This window comes from Strix aluco, chromosome W (genome assembly GCF_031877795.1).
Source record: "Strix aluco isolate bStrAlu1 chromosome W, bStrAlu1.hap1, whole genome shotgun sequence".
NCBI lineage: Eukaryota > Metazoa > Chordata > Aves > Strigiformes > Strigidae > Strix > Strix aluco.
The window spans coordinates 25,891,054-25,908,101 of record NC_133970.1 but is presented as its reverse complement, the minus strand read 5'-3'; the positions used below and the strand labels follow the sequence as shown (position 1 = coordinate 25,908,101).

General features: G+C 43.8%; 1 long non-coding RNA gene across 1 annotated transcript in view; it reads right to left on the bottom strand.

Moving 5' to 3' along the window:
* LOC141917721 (uncharacterized) overlaps positions 1-13,150 on the bottom strand; it is a 91,887-nt gene extending 78,737 nt beyond the window's left edge. The window contains exons 1-3 of the long non-coding RNA XR_012621416.1: positions 12,460-13,150; positions 4,087-6,514; positions 3,352-3,633 (exon numbers count right to left, since the gene is read on the bottom strand). This is a non-coding gene — a long non-coding RNA (uncharacterized LOC141917721). The remainder of the gene's footprint in view (positions 1-3,351; positions 3,634-4,086; positions 6,515-12,459) is intronic.
* Positions 13,151-17,048: the final 3,898 nt, after the last annotated feature.

Sequence of the window (17,048 nt, the reverse complement as noted above, 5' to 3'; positions counted from 1 at the left end):
TTGTTTTATTTGTTATTTGTAGTGTTATTACTCATTTACCTTTGTTTGAATCTGGGATAGAAGTTTCTAGGCCCAGATGACGCATGTGCTTTAGGATAAGGGGGCGTGGAAACCAATTTTCCTGCTGCGTATGCTGACCCCAAGTTTGGCAAACCAGGGCAACAGACCGCGTGGATTGCCAGAGCCGCAAACACTCAGTGGTACATTGCCAGAACCGCGGAAAAATAATGGATCACATGTTAGTGGTGATTCCAATTAACTTTATAGCCTTAACTTTGTTAGCTATTATCTTAACTGCTCTTTGAATACTTATTTCTTGTCCTTATAAATGTCCACCATGTAAATTGCCGTTGTGTTCTTCTACTAATTCCTCCCAACCTTAAAATCGGTTTGTAGAATGTTTTGGTTTTGTAAAGTTAGTTAATTTTAAGCATGACATGTTTGTTAGAGATGTTGTTAGCTATATGCTTGTTAACTGAAGATATTCATATTTGTTAAAGATATTATTAGTTACATGTTTATTAATGGAAAATTTATATATCTGTTAAAGATGTTATTAGTTATATGTTAGCCAAAAATATTATTAGTGATCATGTTGCGTGCTATTTCTATCCTTTCTCTCTCTCTCTCTCTTTATATCTCTATCCTTCGTGCCACCACGAGGACAGCAATGTCAAGCCACGGAGTGGTGTGAAAGACTGTGTTAGACTGTGCTTGTCTGGACATTGCTGCTGCACCACTACCACTACCTGGCCTCAACATCCTGTCGCCATGAAGGAGTACGCTCTGAAGGAGATGAACTGTCCCCGAAGAAACCACCATATCTGCCTGAAGCCAGAACAACGACATCCTTGGCTGTGCCTGTCAAGCTGCACCTATTCTCTCTCTCATGTAGTAATGAGTTGATGCATTACCCTGTATTTTCCTATTTGTTGCTTTAGGTGCATTATTCTGCCTTTTTTCACTCCATGTTTTCTGTATTACTCTGTTACATTATTTAGTTATCTCTAGTAAAATACACCTACTCTTTTCACTCTGGTGTCCGAGTTTAATTGGTATCCTTAATCAGCAAAACAGAAGCCAGCACCATGCACCACCTGGAGTTGGTTGAGGGTCAGCTGCAGCTGGTGGCAAGTCGTGCGGAGCCACTGCAGTAGGGGCCAGAGTGAGTCCTCAGGGAAGGTGTCCAAGGCTGTCTCCCACTCAGCCAGCTCTTTCTTGGGCTCAGCCTGCGGGGTACCGCAACGAAGGCTGGTGCTCACTAGCACAGCAGGCACAAGGAACAGCCCCATGAGCAACCCCATGACTCTGGCCACAGTGCAGCAGATCCAGCAGCCCATGGCAACTTGCTCAAGGGGCAGCCCAGTTCCACTATCACAGGACCAACGAGGGAGGGGGCAAGCTTCAGCACCTGCTCAACAGCTCTCCATGGTCACTCAACAGCCCTTCGGCTGTGCATCTAGGGAGGGGATGGATTGCCCCAGCCAGAGCAGGAGGCTGGGTGCTGCTACCTGCAACTTGCTCCTCTGGATGAGTTTCCTTCTGCTGTCATTGCTTGGTCCTATTTGTGAAACCACTCAAAGAGATAATGGGGGAGTGATGCTGGGACAGAAATTCTGAGTGGTTTAATTTTTGTATGGAAAGGTCTTGATTTGGATTACACTTTTATAAAGGGAAATCTAAGTTATCACTTGTATTGCTACAAAACAATTTGAGTGTCAGCAGATTTTTTAAAAGGCTTTATGCAGATTGTGTTATAAACTATATCATGAATAAGCAGAAGTCTGACTTGCAATGAAGTATTTCAAGCTTTAACCAAACTAGGTGTTTTGACAGATGCCAGTACAAATTTTGGAAAGGTGTTGTGAAGTGTTCAGAAAGTAAATCAAGTGTTTGAAAGCTGGAAATTGCAGTGGAAAAGAATTAAGGCTTTAAGCCACCTCTAATTAAACGGTTAATGCAAACACCAAAGTGTCATTGTTGTTGCTTAGGCTGATGTACCAGTTCAACTCATAGGGATGAGGGAGTTCACACCTGCATGCTGTTATTGCAGAGTATCTGAAGAGCCAGTCATCCATCACTTGCTCAGTGATTCTCCATATGTGGAAGGTTAACTCTGTAGTCACACACTCTGGATTGAGAAATAGACGAAGTTAAAAAAAAGCAAAACAGTTTCTCCATAATGAAGGTTACATCTGTGTATTGGGTTTGCATGGCAAGGTTTTGGTAGCAGGGAGGCTACAGGGGTGGTTTCTGTGAGAAGATGCCATAAGCTTCCCCCCATGTCTGACAGAGCCAGTGCCAGCCGGCTCCAAGACAGACCCGTCACTGGCCAAGGCCAAGCCCATCAGCAACAGTGGTAGCACTGCTGTGATAACATATTTAAGAAGGGGGAAAAAAAAACCCAAACCTGTGCAACTGCAGTGGGAGAGAGGAGTGAGAATATGTGAGAGAAACAACTCTGCAGACACCAAGGTCAGGGAAGAAGGAGGGGGAGGAGGTGCTCCAGGCGTCAGAGAAGAGATTCCCCTGCAGCCCATGGTGAAGACCATGGTGAGAGGGCAGGCTGTCCCCCTGCAGCCCATGGAGGTCCACAGTGGAGCAGATGCCCACCTGCAGCCCATGGAGGACCCCACAACGGAGCAGGTGGATGCTCCCAAAGCAGGCTGTGACCCCATGGAGAGACCGTGCTGGAGCAGGCTCCTGGAAGGACTGTGGCAAGTGCACCCACCTCGATGAAGATGGGGCTTTCTTGCCATTGAGACATAGTGGCTGCTGATTCTTTTCTCGCACCTTTGTTCGCAGGGTTCTACGGTAATCGGGACCCTCAGCCAATAAGAGCTGATACTGACCACAGATCAGATTTGGCTCGGGTATAAATGGAGTTCTGTTGGGGAGCCATTTTGAGCCAGTCCTCTTTGGAGCAGCGTGGCTGCAGTTGAGGACTCTCCCCCTGGGTTGGATGCCGCCCAAGGAAACTCCTTGAGGTTGAGAGCCCTCACTTTTCAGGTGAATGATTGAATGTTTTGGATTATCATTAAATCATAGGAATTCCTTAAATTGACTGTGCAGTAATAGTTTTTCTCTCATGGACATTCGACTCTGTAGTTTATTAATGATTGCTAGAGTGCCAATTGATTGTACTTAAAATAAATTTTTTTTTAAAGTATTTGTCCTCTTTATTTTGAGAGTCTCTGCAACAAGGACCTGTGACCCATGGAGAGAGAGGAGCCCACGCTAGAGCAGGTTTGCTGGCAGGACTTGTGACCCCATGGGGGACCCATGCCTGAGCAGTCTGTTCCTGAAGGACTGCTGTTATAAGTTGAGAAACGGGACCAAAAAGTTTCTAACCCAATCAGAATTTATTATAATTCCAGCAAGCAAAGTTAGCAAGCAAAATCAGCGCTGGGCAGCCGGGGAGTCTCCGCTCCACCAACGGCGCACCTTTTCCCTTTTTACAGTCCCTTTTATATACAGCCTTCTTCCTGGTTGCCGTGGTTTCTTTCGGTATACTCTGCGCATGTTCGTCTTGCTGCTAGGGGGTCGCAGGGATGAAGGTTCTCAGTCTTCCTTATTTGGTCCTCTCAGTAACTCTTTTCCTTATTTGGTGTTTTTTTTGTAGACCTGTGGGGGCTTGATTAAGCAAGTTAAAGTATACCTCTGGATGGAGACTTGTAAGAATGGATTGAGCAAGCTAAACGGATATCTGGGTCTCATCCACCAAGAGGCCCCAGCATATCCTGTCAAGTAAACAAGCACTATATCTTGTTGACATTTTAGTGAACAAACTCACCTAATCTATCACAATCCCCCCTTTTCTATTTCTCATTTTGTTCACTAAACCTTTTTAATTCTTGTTGACTCAAAATCAGGCTTTCCTTTATTTCTATATCTTCTCGGAGTGGTTCGTATTTAGCTCTAACAAGCATTAAGTGTGCAGCTTCCAAACGACTCTTTACAATTGTAATTAGTTTGTTAAAAATGCATGGTCCAAAAGTTAATCCCAAAATAAGCAACAGCAGGGGGCCAGCTATAGTCAAAAGTAAAGTTGTTAGCCAAGGGGAATAATTGAACCAAGATTCATACCAGCTCTGTTGAGCTTCTTTTTCCCATTTCCGTTGTTCCAACCTCTTTCGTAACTCAGTCATTGTATCAATTATTATCCCTGTATGATCTGCATAGGTACAACATTCTTCTTTGAGTGCTACACATAATCCTCCTTGTTGTAGTAACAAGAGATCTAATCCCCTTCTATTTTGCATTATTACCTCAGATAAGGATCTTAATGACTTTACCAATCCATCAATCGCTTGCTCAATTTTACCGAGATCTTCGTCTACCGATACTCGGAGTGCCTTCATTTCTTTTTGATTGTTTACTAAGGAGGCGATTCCTGTTCCTGCGCCTATGCCACTGATGGTGAGAAGAGTAGCAATGGTAAGGACAGTGATTGGTTCTCGTTTTACTAAATGATGTTCAGGGGTTTTATGCTGATCATAAATATATTCGCTAGAATGGTAAGTAATACGTGGTATTATTGATACCTGAATGCAGTATTCACTGCTTTCGTTAAATGCAACAAGAGATATACACGGGGTGATCCCAATGTTTGAACATATCCATTTCGTGTTAGCGGCGGGAATCAGCCACTGTGCAGGTCTCTCGTTTTTTGATATTTTTGCTCCACAGAGATGCATTTTATGGGTGGGGACCTTTCCAATGCATCTCCCTTTACCTGTTACTTGGGACAAAGTGAGTCCCTGTGTCTGGTCCTTTCCTTTTTTCCACAGGCACTGTGCAGGGTTAGTTCCATTTACTCTTTTAGCTTTAGCAGTCATTCCTACAGCCTCATAAAAAGGTGGCCTAATGTTATAACATAACCAACAGTCTTCCGTTAACTCAGGTTTGGTTTTGTTTAATATCCTATAACTAGCTTGCATAATTTTCCATAGAGTACTATATTCATATATACTGATTTAGGAGGTCAAATTAGTGGGTTGGGTATAATTTTCCTGGTTATCAGTGGTATTGTTTTTAACATCAATAGTAGAGATTGCTAGATTTGGCCCAATGGGTTCTGGGGTTTCATTAAGTGCAATTTCTTTCTTAATTGTTATAAGATTTCCCCGATCTGTTCCAGGTTCCCAATGTCTAATTCCCCAGGTTCTTCCCAGGATCCACCCTGGGTCTTCTGGCTTTGTTATATTAATATATATATATGAACATGTTCCTTTAGAGAGCATTTCTCCTGAGGGACCTTTCCAAGGTGGTGTACACCCAGCTGGACCAAATCCTGCTTTAAGATACTGATCTGGTCCCCCTCCTGGAGCCCAATCAGAAGCGATAGTTTCACAGCCCCAATAGGCACAAAAATAATGGCCAGGGTAATTACAATATGGTTTCCCTCGGTTGGAACTAGGACACATGTAAAATCCTGTTAAATTCAAAATTTTACCACAGTGGTCTATTCCCGTTAGATCACATAATCCTACAATGAAGCTTGGAGCCCCTGGTACAGTTGATGTACGTAAGATTTTACCATCTAGTCTGGTTAGGGACCATTTAAAAGGTTGGTGTGTTTCCAGTTCTGCAGTACAATAACTTAATTTTAGCCATAACAATATTACAATTATGATATGCAAGGTTTGGGATGATGTTCCCCTGTGTACCAGATTCCCTCCTGGTTGGTTCCTGTGAAATGCAGACAGGGTTAAAAGTATGTTATTCACCCATTTTTCTTTACCAATCCCGTGGTAATTCTGCCAGCATCTCAGCAACGCTCCAGTTGGATGGCTCCTTCCTCCACAGTCGTCTTTCCCTCTGCCTCGCTCGTCGACTCGGGTGCTTCGAGCCACGAGGTGTACCATCTTCTCGGCAGCAAGGATGCTCTTCAGGAGGAAACGCTCGCCGTCTAAGATCCTGTCTCGTAAAATAGGATCTCCAATTTGTATGTTTAATTTCAGGAACGTCACAGCGGACTTTACTGATGAGCTTACGACAGAGGCTCTCAGTGATTTCCGCTACAAAAGGCCTTGGTTCATTCGGGTGATAACAATAAAAATTTGGTTCAATTCCTTTTGTAAATATATCCCACCATTCTTTTGAGCCCGAGGTTAATTCTCCTTTAGATATTTTGCAGGTTAATGTCCAATTAGTGATTTCCCTTTGCAATTTATAACAGGAGATGCAAACCCCTCGGGGAGGGTATCCTTCAACACAATGAGTCCACCACCTTTCCTTGCATACCTTACAGGTATAACATACAAAGGGATGACAATTACAGTACTTATTTCCGCACCTTATTCTAACATTATCATTACTTATAAGTCCATCATCTAAGTAATAAGGGTTAGGTAAATACTCAATCCTGTAAGGGTCCAAGTCCATTAAGTCCTCTGGAATTTTAATTTCAAGTCTCCAACCGGGCTGGTGATTTTCCACGAAGAGTTAGTGATAGGTCCTTTTATTAAGCGGGCATGGGTCCAACCTCGTTCAGCAGTTCGGACAGCAGTCTCTGTGGTAAGCAATACAAGGTAAGGTCCATCCCATTGAGGGGTTAGTGATGATTCCTTCCATGATTTAATTAATACCAAGTCTCCTGGCTGAATTTTATGAATAGCCAGGTCCAGAGGAGGTCTTTGCACCACCATTCCCTTTTTCCATAATTCATATTGATATTTCATTAAGTTTATAACATAAGAGTTTAATTTCTGGTCTCTCAGTCTAGGATGGTCTTGGGGTTCCTCTAAATCATAAGGCATTCCGTATAGCATCTCAAAAGGTGAAATCCCAAGATCAGCCCTAGGTCTAGTTCTCAAATTAAGTAGTGCAAGTGGTAAACACTTCACCCAGGATAACCGGGTTTCCATCATTAGTTTGGTGAGCTGTTTCTTAATTTCTGCATTCATCCTTTCTACTTTCCCCGAACTTTGGGGATGCCATGGGGTATGATGTTCCCATTTTGTTCCCATTGCCACCAAAACCTCCTGTATTATCTTGGACACAAAATGGGGACCTCGATCTGAGTCAATAACTTCACTCATCCCATATCTTGGTATTATGTTTTCCAACAGTGTTTTTACTACTGTGTGAGCAGTTGCTCTAACAGTGGGGAAAGCCTCTACAAAATGAGTTAGGTGGTCTACTATCACTAGCAAATATTTATATCTTCCCACTTTTGGTAGCTCGGTAAAATCTATCTGAATGTTAGCAAATGGTCTGTGGGCAAGCTGTCTGCCACCCAGTGGTCTCTCTCTAACTTGGGTTTTATTGACCCTTTTGCAAATTAGGCAGTCTTCTACTACTCGTTTTGCCAAATTGTATATTCCAATGCTCATATATTTAGTAGCAAATTGGTCTACTAATGCTTGTACTCCCCAATGAGTCTGATCATGAAACCTTTGCAAAGTTTCTAGTGAAAGTGATTTTGGTAGAATAGTTCTCCCATCGGGGAGATTCCAATGTCCCTCCTGGTTTTCTTTTACGCCCATCTCCTTTAATTTAGCTTTCTCCTGTAGGGTAAAGCTATACAATCTGTATTTCTTTACCTCTGAGGTATCGTTGCTAAGAGTATCAACTGGGGTCCAGTCTTCTAGGGCCGCTCTTTTTGCTTCTCAGTCAGCTACATTGTTTCCCCTACTCCGGATATCCACTCCTTTTTGATGTCCCCTTAGATGTACCACTGCAATTCCTTTGGGACCCCGTAGAGCTTTTAATATCTGTACTATTAGTTCCTGATGGGTTAAGTCCTTTCCCTGTGAATTTATTAATCCTCTTTCTTCCCATATTTTCCCAAAGGTATGCACTACTCCATATGCATACTTAGAGTCAGTAAATATAGTTCCCACTTTATTTCTTAGATATTCCAAAGCTCTTAGCACTGCGTATAATTCACACACCTGGGCTGACCAGGAATGATTTAATGGTCCTGATTCCAATACTTTGAGATTTGGTCCTTTAATTATTGCATATCCTGATTTTCTTTTCCCATTCACTACTCGTGACAAGCCATCCACAAATAATTTTTCTCCTTCTCCTAGTTCTTCCTCTTCCAAATCTGGTCTAATTTTAGTTTGACTTTCTATGGTTATGAAACAATCATGTATCAACTGTGAGTCCCAGGGTTCTCCGTACAAAAACTGGGCTGGATTCTGGAGGGTTGTGACTTCCAGGGATAATTTTGGGGAATCAATCAATATTCCTTCATATTTCAAAAGCCTAGAATCTGTGACCCATTTCTCTGCCTTTTGCTGCAAGATGCCCCGAATGTTATGAGGCGATAAAACCCTTAATTCTCCATTAAAAGTTATTTGCTTCTTCTACCAGAAGCGCAGCTGCTACTACTGCTTGTAGGCAGGTGGGCCAACCCTTGCTAACCGGGTCTAGTAACTTAGACAGATATCCTACTGGTTTCTTTTTTCCTGCCCAGTCCTGGGTAAGGACTCCATAGGCAGTTCCCTCATCAGTATTAACAAAGAGGGAAAAGGGTCTTTTTAGGTCAGGTAAGCTTAGTACTGGGGCAGTTATAAGATCTTTTCGCAGTTGTTCCAAATGTTGTTCATCTTCCATGGTCCATTTTAGCAGGTTATCCTGGCTCAATTTATTATACAAAAATTTTACTTTGCTGCTATAATTTTCAATCCATTGTCTGCAATACCCGACCAGACCCAATAATTGTCTTATCTGCTTTTTATTTGTGGGAGGGGGTATTGACAATATCCCTTTTACTCGTTCGGGATCTATTCTCTTTTCTCCTTTTGATAAATAGTGCCCCAGATATTTAACTTCTTCTTCCACAAATTGTAGCTTGGATCGTGATACCTTCAGTCCCTTTAGAGCCAGGAAGTTTAATAATTTAATGCTTTCTTGCCTTACTATTTCTTCCTCCTTCCCTGCAATTAAAAGATCATCCACATACTGGATCAAGGTGGTATTTTCATTTACCACATATTCTTGGAGAATTTTCTCCAATGCTTGCCCGAATAAATTCGGTGACTCGGTAAATCCTTGAGGTAGGACCGTCCACCTTAATTGCTGTCGACGGTGAGTTTCAGGATCTTCCCATTCAAAGGCAAAATAATCTCGGCTTTCCTCACTCAAGGGGCAAGCCCAGAAGGCATCTTTTAAATCAATTACACTATACCAGTGATTTTCTGGCCCTATCCTACTAAGCAAGGTATAAGGATTAGCCACTACGGGAAATCGAGTTACGGTTCTTTTGTTAATTTCCCTTAAATCATGCACTAATCTATAAGACCCATCTGATTTCTTTACGGGTAGGATGGGAGTGTTAAAGGGGGACATACATGGTTCTAAAAGGCCTCTTTCAAGTAACCTTTCAATTTCAGGCTTTAGCCCCCACTTTCCTTCTGGTGGAATTGGATATTGTTTGATTCGTATAGGTACCTCCGGATTAATAATGGTTACTGAAAATGGAGGTATCTGTAGCTTACCAATTGTTTCTGGGGTATACCATACCTCTGGGTTAACTTCCTTTTCATCTTCCACTCGAAGGGGGCATAACCTAATCTTTAGTTCTTTATCTTTTACTTCCAAACTAATTCCTAATTCTATTATTAGATCTCTACCGAATAAATTGTAATCGGCCTCAGGGACTAATAATAATGATCCCATCCCAAATTTGGAATGTGTTTCAAATACTATATTTTTAATAATTGGTACTTCAAAGGGTTCTCCCTTGGCTCCTATAACTTGGGCCGTTTCAGATGACGCTTTACAACCCTAGGGCATTACCTGGATAGTGGATCTTTCAGCCCCTGAATCTACCAGGAACTCGAATTCCTGTTGCTGGGGACCTACCTTAACTTTTATCAAGGGCTCTTTATGTTTTTGGGTCCCCAGCAAATAGAGCCCCTGACACCCCTAATCTTCCTTGAACATTTTTTTGTCCCGCAGCCGCTTCCTGCATTCCCTTTTTATATGTCCTCGGGCACCACAATAGAAACAGGTGCCCTGTTCTCTTCGTCTTATCATTCCTTCAGTTTTTTCTGTCCTTAATCTGGGATTTTCTTTTAGGAAATCCCCATATTTTCCTAGTGTACGAGAAGGTGTCTGATTCCCTGGGCCTTTTTGTCCCTCCCGGACAGCTGCCACCATCATCCTGACTTGCTTCTTATGATTTTCGTCATCCCTTCGAACGTACACTTTCTGAGCCTCTCGCAATAACTCATCTAACCCCCGGTCCTGCCAATTGTCCATCTTTTCTAATTTTTTTCTTATGTCATCCCAAGATTTGGCTACAAATTGAGTTTTCAGCAATGCCTGTCCCACTTGGGTGTCCGGATCCAATCCTGAATACATCTGGAGGCTTTTTCTCAGCCTCTCTAACCAATCGGTGGGGCTTTCCTCTTTTTTCTGCCTCTCATTAAAGTCTTTGTTTATATTTTGCCCCCTGGGCACAGATTCTCAGATGCCTTGAATAATAATAGTCCTTAGGTCCTGCATGTGAGTTCTGTGGTTTGGGTTTTGGTGGTCCCAATTTGGCCGCTGTAGGGGCCATTTTTCATCTGCAAGAGGACCTTGTACATGCTGGGCATCCCATATTCTCATTCCGGCCCTTCTGATCATATTTCTTTCTTCTGCAGTAAATAGTATACTCAAAATAGACTGCATTTCATCCCAGGTATAGGTGTTAGGACCTAGGAATTGATCAATCCTTTCAGCAACCCCCAAAGGATCTTCTATCAGGTTTCCCATTTCTTTCTTGAATTCCCTAACATCCCCTGAGTTAAGGGGTATAGATACAAATCCTATCCCTGGTTGTGGTCCCCCCATTGGTATCTCCCGGAGTGGATATAATTTTTGTTGTTTTGCCTGACTCCTAGTTGCCCTTCTGTGGTGGTGCAATCCTTACCCACCCCACCCCACCCCCCCCCCGCCCCTCTTTGTTGGGCTGCTTGGTGCTAGGTGCGATTCCACCCACATTCCCCGAGCTATACACCAGTCTGTGGAGATAAGGACTGACAATGTTAACGAGCCTGGCTCCTGCCCCTCCCAATTGCTCGGAAATGGTTAAAATGGCCCATCAACTCCTAAGGGCCTGGCACACCTGTGCCTGGGATGTGGTCAAATGGGAACAATAACAGAGTCGCACATTAATCAAATTCTTTTGTAACTGCTGGAAGGCACCAGAAGGTATTTGACAAAAGTCAATTATCTTGGACCCTATAAATGGCGACCACCAGGGAGACCCTTTGAGCTCTCCTGGATCGCAGCGGGCCTGTGACCAGCATCTCCCCTGAGCTGGGATGCCTCTCAGGTACCAAACCCTTAAGGTGCCGTCTGCTCCAGACGGAAGGCCAGGGCGAAGTCCCCTGCTCGAGTCTCAATTATCGCCTGTTGAGGAATGCCAAGGCATTGTGAGTATTTACTCTAAACTCGAGAGGGAAATTTTCTTTGAGCTAGCTTCTCTTTACTCTGTGTGTGTGTGTGTGTGTGTGTGGGTACGTACCCTTGTTTCTGTGTGTGTATGTCCGTTCTGTGTTCATTCTACTGAATCTAAACACCTTTGTTTCTGTATGTTTGTCCATTTTGTTATGTGCATGCATGTGTATATATATATAAAGGTACCGTTAAGTAAGTTAGTGTGAATCTTGTCATTTTAGAATCTGAATAAGTCGCTTTTCTTTCTTTTAGTATCTCTGAATTATTTTATAATAAAAAATTGCTGTTAGTTATTAATAAACCTAGATTTCTTACTAAATATTACTGTGTCAATACTTTCATCCGCGACACCTTCTGGAACTTCTGGGGGTGTCTGAGGAAGTTCCAGAGTCGCTCTCAGTTTCCTCAGGGGCTGAGGGTGGTGGATTGGCAATAGGTGGTGGGGGTGGTATATAAGGTGGGGGTAATAAGGGAACCTCTTCTTTGTCTCGTTTTTTCTTATTGTTTTTCCCACCCCCCTTTTCTTTTAGGGCAAACAGATAGCTTTTGGCTCCCGATCCCATCCACATACTAGCATAATCACTCTCCTCCGGATTAACCGGTTCCTTGGAATTAACATATGTGTTTAGGGCCTGACATACCCAATTTTCAAAAGACCCAAAGATTGGCCAGAAAACATGTTCTTCCTTAATTTTCTGACCTCCCCAAATTTCCATACAAAAATGGATCATTTTTGCTTTATTCTTTCCTTTGCTTTTTGAAAAGTCCCTCCAATTTGTCAACATTAATCCTAAGGGACTATCAGGCGGGATAGGGGGCAACCGCACAGGGGGCCCTCCACCCATGGGACCAGGGGGCTTGCTTTTTCCCTGTCCCATCTTCCGAAGCGCAGTCTTTCTCACTCACACACGTTCCCCTGGTTCGTGGCCCACGCCCTCGCGGGCTATGGGAACCGCACTACTGAGGGTCCACACTCGCTTGGTTCCACTGGAACCTCTCACATGCCACGCTTCAGGATCACCAACCCCAACCGAACGGATTTCCAAATATACTTACACGTCCTGTGTCTTCGTCCGGACCTTTTGTGCACAAAGATTACGGGGTCTACCGGTTCCTTTTGCTCACTACTTTAGATTTTGGGTTCGTCAGTGGAAAGTGTGGAGACTTTGGGAACAGCTAGGACCACCAAAGGATGGTGGGGCGCCTTCCCTGCTGCCCAAGTCCAGCCACTATATTTCCATCCGAGTCACGGCACCAAATTGTTATAAGTTGAGAAACGGGACCAAAAAGTTTCTAACCCAATCAGAATTTATTATAATTCCAGCAAGCAAAGTTAGCGAGCAAAATCAGCGCTGGGCGGCCGGGGAGTGTCCGCTCCACCAACGGCGCACCTTTTCCCTTTTTACAGTCCCTTTTATATACAGCCTTCTTCCTGGTTGCCGTGGTTTCTTTCGGTATACTCTGCGCATGTTCGTCTTGCTGCTAGGGGGTCGCAGGGATGAAGGTTCTCAGTCTTCCTTATTTGGTCCTCTCAGTAACTCTTTTCCTTATTTGGTGTTTTTTTTGTAGACCTGTGGGGGCTTGATTAAGCAAGTTAAAGTATACCTCTGGATGGAGACTTGTAAGAATGGATTGAGCAAACTAAACGGATATCTGGGTCTCATCCGCCAAGAGGCCCCAGCATATCCTGTCAAGTAAACAAGCACTTTATCTTGTTGACATTTTAGTGAACAAACTCACCTAATCTATCACACTGCACCCTGTGGAAAGGACCCACGCTGGAGCAGTTTGTGAAGAGCTGCAGCCTGTGGAAAGGATCCATGTTGGAGAAGTCTGTGGAGGACTGTCTCCCATGGGAGGGGCCCCACACTGGAGCAGGAGAAAAGTGGGAGGACTCCTCCCCCTGAGGAGGAAGGAGCGGCAGAGACATGTGATGAACTGACCGCAATCCCCATTCTCCATTCTCCTGTGCTGCTGGGGGGAGGTGGTAGAGAAACTGGGAGAGCAGTTGAGCCTGGGAAGAAGGGAGGGGGTGGGGGGAATGTATTTTAAGATTTGGGTTTTGATTTAGATTTTTAGTTTAAGATTTGGATTTTCTCATTATCCTGCTCTGATTTTGATTGGTAATAAATTAAATTAATTTTCCCTAAGTCAAGTCTGTTTTGCCCATGACAGTAATTGGTGAGTGATCTCTCCCTGTCCTTATCTCGACCCACAAGCCTTTCGTTATATTTTCTCTCCCCTATCCAGTTGAGGAGGGGGAGTGATAGAGCAGCTTTGGTAGGCACCTGGCATCCAGTCAGGGTCAACCCACCACAATCTGTTTGCAAGAACACAGATATTGATATAGGCATATTAAGAAAGTTAAGCATAACTGTAAAATAGTTAGCTATAGTAAACTTAAATTGTACTTTAAACTAAAATTCCTTTAAGCTGTAAAAGCAAGGCATCTCTGAGCTGTAAAAGCAAGGCATTTCTGAATTGTAAAACAAGGACAAAGGACTGGGGCCTCTGACACCTGGAGATGGAGGACATCTGCATACCCGGAGATGGAGGACACCTGCACCCCACCCCCCCGCAGATGAGGGACACCTGTGATTTGCAACCCAAAGGATGACTCCCCATTCAAGGATATGCATCACACATCAAACCGAGAACCAAGGAAGATGGCACCGATCAAGGATGCGCATCATATCACGTTTCGATAAGATGGAGGAAAGCATGACAATGTTGATAAGCGGATGACATCAATCTCAAGGATACACATCACGTCTCAGACAAGACGGAAGAGACTGTTAATACAGAAAATTCTAGGACTATTTACACATCATTATGAATATGTATGTTTGTATTGTAAGACCTCGTGGATATGTATGAGATACCTGCATTTAAGTCGGGGTTTCACTGGCTTAAGGTGTGCATGTTTGGTGGAGAGATCCCCCATGCACCCAGCGCTGAAATAAAGAATGCCTGCTTTCTAACACTCTGACTTCTGAGTTTTAGAGAGTTCTTCTCCAACCGACTTTTACAGTATCAATATCTTGTTGTGGAATTATTAAGAAAGCAAGTCCCTCTTTTTCTGTAGGGTTTGTCCTCTTTCCTTTACTCACTTGTACATTTTGAAGAAGCTTGTCTCAGAGATACTAAGTTTCTACATCTACCTCTCTGCCAGTTTTGCTTGAAATTGGCCACTGGGATTTAAAAGTTATTGAATGGAAGGGTGAAGTAGGCAGACATGAATGTGCTATCCTCATTTTCTGAGGAAACCTGGCTAAAAAGTCCCGTAGTGTCTTTAATAACCACAAGCAATCTGAGTTTGCATTGGTATTTTCAGATGCTATTGTGTTTGAAGTGCTGTAATTTAACCCAGTTTTATATTACATCTGGTGACTGGCTCTAAGCTCATAGGGAAGAAGTAGAGGTTAGGCAGGGAGATGTAGAATTGAAGAGTATTTGACTGCAAGCTGCAGTCCTCCAGTATGTCAGCATCTTCAGAGGCCTACTAATTTCAGTGGGGTTTCCGCTGAGCATAGCACACTAATGAAACTGCAGAGCTGGGACTGTAATTGTTTCCAGTATGTGCACAAGGAGAGAAGACATCAGTGTGATTCAAGACAAGCTCTTTATAAAAAAAATAAAATAAAAAAGCTTTAGTTGATTCTAGGAACATATCAAGGGGGGAATTTAAGAACAACAAAGAGACTGGGTTAGTACTACAGAGATAGGGAATGGAGTATGAGGTCAGACAGCAACTGTTTGACCAGTGCCTGTGATTTTCCTCTGTACTTCCTTGGCAGTGAAAGAACACAAGACCTGGAAGATTAAATGGATCCCAAATGCACACAGCTGAAGCTTTCAATTCCTTAAAGACAAATAACAAAGCAGACAGAAAATATTATGTGCATGGCATAAATCAGTTGTCAATATGAAGCAATTTCACTTAGATTCATTAATCCCACAAATAAAATCTTTATTCAGAAGGGTACAGGGAAAATAGCCTGTGCTGGATTTACGTGGCAAGGTTTTGGTAGCGGGGGGGGGGGTGTGTGTGTGTGCAGCTACAGGGGTGGCTTCTGTGAGAAGATGCCAAGAGCTTCCCCTGTGTCAAAGAGCCAGTTCCAGACAGCTCGAAGATGGACCCACCGCTGGTCAAAGCCAAGCCCATCAATGACAGTGGTAGCGTCTCTGGGATAACATATTTAAGAAGGGGGAAAAACTGCTGCACAGCAGCAGCCCGAGAGAGGAGTGAAAATATGTGAGAGAAACAACTCTGCAGACACCAAGGTCAGGGAAAGAGGGGGAGGAGGTGCTCCAGGTGCCGGAACAGAGATTCCCCTGCAGCCCATGGTGAAGACCATGGTGAGGCAGGCTGTTCTCCTGCAGTCCATGGAGGTCCATGGTCGAGCAGATACCCACCTGCAGCCGGTGGAGGATTCCACACCAGAGCAGGTGGATGTGCCCAAAGCAGGCTGTGACCCTGTGGAGAGCCCATGCTGGAGCAGGTTTTCTGGCAGGACTTGTGACCCCGTGGGGGACCCCTGCCCAAGCAGTCTGTTCCTGAAGGACTGCACCCCGTGGAAAGGACCCACGCTGGAGCAGTTTGTGAAGAACTGCAGCCCATGGGAAGGACCCACATCGGAGAAGTTCATGGAGGACTGTCTCCTGTGGGAGGGACCCCACACTGGAGCAGGAGAAGAGTGTGAGGACTCCTCCCCCTGAGGAGGAAGGAGTGGCAGAAACAGCGTGTGATGAACTGACCACAACACTCATTCCCTGTCCACCTGTGCCACTGTGGGGAGGAGGTAGAGAAACTGGGAGAGCAGTTGAGCCTGGGAAGAAGGGAGGGGTGGGGGGAAGGTGTTTTAAGATTTGGTTTTTATTTTTCATTATCCTGCTCTGTTTGATTGGCAATAAATTAAATTAATTTTCCCCAAGTCAAGTCTGTTTTGCCCGTGACGGTAATTGGTGAGTGATCTCCCTGTCCTTATGTCAATCCATGAGCCTTTCATTATATTTTCTCTCCCCTACGCAGTTGAGGAAGGGGAGTGATAGAACAACTTGGTGGGCACCTGGCATACAGCCAAAAGTCAACCCACCACATAGCCACACTTAAATTATTATTTAAGCCAAGGAGATGACAGACTCCCAGACCAGACAGTATGTTTTAGTTACCTTGTCTCTTATGAACTTCATAACCACACCCCCTTGCTACACAAAAAGCTTCCTTCCATTTCCCCCTCCCCAAACAAACACTGAATGTCCCCTACGCTGTGTGAATCACAAACCCTGGTATCAGTGATGGAAATACATCTGCATGCACTGGCAGAATAAATGGTTCCTTATGTTCTTAGAGGAAGGTAGGATTCCAATAGAAGGTATTTTATGTGGTATGTTATTTCCTATTATTTTGTGGGGAGGAGTCTTAGGGGAAGTTATTAATAGGACATGTAAGTGGAAAGATATGTCACGTCCCACTCAGACGAGGGAGACAAGTGACTTAGATTCGTAAATCCCCAAAGGAGTGGACAACAGTGAGACAAGTCTCAAAGTCCATAGACATTTATTAATTTTCCACAATTGGATACATGATAATTGGCTAAGTATATAACAAGTTATGACAAGCAATACAGTATGCCTTGCATTTC